Here is a 2,366-nt window from a genome sequence, read left to right as displayed (position 1 = left end):
TTTACGCTTTCTGATATAGAAGATGGAATTCGGCAACTCAAAACATCATCAAAATCTGATGTAGATGGGCTATCTTCGTATCTTCTTAAAAACTGCTCTGCAATTGCCTATCCACTTTTGTTAATGTTTAATAAATCCCTTGATCAAGGAGAATTCATAGATGCCTGGAAAGTAACAACCATTAATCCAGTATTAAAAAGTGGAAATAAAAACAATATTGCTAATTATAGACCAATTGCCAAATTATCCACGGTTTCAAAATTATTTGAATTAATAGTGAAAGAAAAAATCTATTTCGTAGTTAGTCGTTATATTTCAGTAGACCAACACGGCTTCATGAAAAGTAGATCTACTGTTTCAAATCTTGCTGTGTTCTCTGAATACTGTATATCATCGTTTAAAAAAAAAACTCAAGTTGATGCTGTTTACACAGACTTTTCAAAAGCATTTGATAAGGTTAATCACAGGGTTTTAATTTCCAAATTGAGTGCTATAGGATTCCATTCCACTCTTTTAAAATGGATTAAATCCTATCTCTCCTCTCGGAAATGTGTTGTTAATGTTGATGGTGCGTCATCTATTTCTTTTATTGCGTCCTCTGGTGTACCTCAGGGAAGTATACTGGGTCCCTTACTTTTTATACTTTTTATTAATGACATTTCCAGTTGTTTTAATAACGCAAATTTTCTCTTGTATGCCGATGATTTAAAGATATACTCGAGGATTGCAAGTACAGTGGACTCTTTAAACCTTCAATCTGATCTAGATAACGTTGATTCTTGGTGTAAAAGAAATAAGTTAGATTTAAATATAAGCAAGTGTTTTTATATTTCTTATTCTAAATCTTGTTCTCTTATACCCACTTCCTACCACATTTGTGGTTCTAGCTTATCTCATCGAAGTGAAACTACTGATCTTGGTGTGGTATTTGATTCTAAATTCTCTTTTCAAAAACATTTAAATCACACTATTTCAAAGTCTTATTCCGTACTTGCGTTTATTCGACGTTTTAGTTCAGACTTCGTTGATCCATATACTCTAAAGTTGTTGTATACGTCTCTGGTGCGTTCCAAGTTGGAATATGCCGTCTTTATTTGGAGACCATATTATGCTTGTCATATTAGTAGGCTTGAACGTGTCCAGAAAGCCTTTGTGCGTTATGCATTGCGTTCTTTAAATTTCACTGATCCAAGTCCATCTTATAAAAGTCGGTGCTTGCTTATAAATCTAAAATCACTAGATATTAGAAGGACCATTCTCTCCATTACTTTCCTCTTCGATTTGATAAATGGGGTTATTGACTCCCCATCGCTACTCGAGAAAATCTATTTCAATATTCCTCAGCGAAGTTTACGGAATCATGATTTTTTCTGGTTAGGGATGGCAAGAACTAATTATGCGTCCAATGCTCCGATTTCTAGAACTCTGGGCGATTTTAATTCGCTTCCAAATCATACTGGCCTGGATTTCTGCTCCACAAAGAATCACTTCAAATTGGTTCTAAATGAATTGTTGAACTAAATTCTTAGTATTAATCTAATCTTCTTCTGTAAATTATAAAAAATGTATTCTTTTTCTTTCACTCATTATAATTGAAACTAGTTAATTATAAGTTTAATTTTACTTTGATTAATTTATTTAGCATTAATCTGTTTTCATAGTCTGTAAGAAACACTGTATTTTTAGACTATTAATTAATTAAATAAATAAATAATAAATAAATAAATAATTAATTAAATAAATAAATAATAAGGTGGTTCAAAAAAGGTCGAAGTTCTTAGTACGTATTGTGACAGTCTCTAGAATTGTTCTCTACTGAAAAAGAAACTATCAAAAGGTTGAAGAAACTCTTGATCAGCTTTTGATGGTCCTGCACTAGGAAGAAATTAAATCTTGCGGATTTATATTCGTTCAGCACAAATCAAATTTTTCGTCGGTTTGTGCAACGGCGCTCATGCGATAAATTTTTATTTTTTACATATTTTCAAAATTATAATTTAAAATGAAAATAGGTTTAAGGGACTTATCAACAAATGTTTGCCAAAAAACATATCGCGATCGACTCAATTCAATGTCAATACCCTGTTCAGACATACAACTTTTTTGAGGTTATAAAACTATAAATTGAGTAAGGGGCTCCATAATAGACAGCTTCGAATAAAGGATTCTCTCTCAGTGCAACCGGAATATCTCAAGTTTTGTTAGAGCCATCGCTATTGTGTTTACATAGACCCACTGAATCCATGTCCATTCTGACCACTCACTGTTTTCTTTTTGCTATATATTTGTTACTCGGTTCTATGGTGTAATGGTTAGCACTCTGGACTTTGAATCCAGCGATCCGAGTTCAAATCTCGGTAGAACCT

At 32.6% G+C, this 2,366-nt stretch overlaps 1 non-coding gene across 1 annotated transcript; it reads left to right on the top strand.

Moving 5' to 3' along the window:
* The first annotated feature begins 2,294 nt into the window (after positions 1–2,294).
* Positions 2,295–2,366, top strand: Trnaq-uug (transfer RNA glutamine (anticodon UUG)). Its single transcript has one exon. It is a non-coding gene; the product is annotated as a tRNA-Gln (tRNA).

The sequence above is a fragment of the Anastrepha obliqua genome, chromosome 5 (genome assembly GCF_027943255.1).
Source record: "Anastrepha obliqua isolate idAnaObli1 chromosome 5, idAnaObli1_1.0, whole genome shotgun sequence".
Lineage (NCBI taxonomy): Eukaryota > Metazoa > Arthropoda > Insecta > Diptera > Tephritidae > Anastrepha > Anastrepha obliqua.
This window is presented reverse-complemented; position numbering and strand designations above follow the sequence as displayed.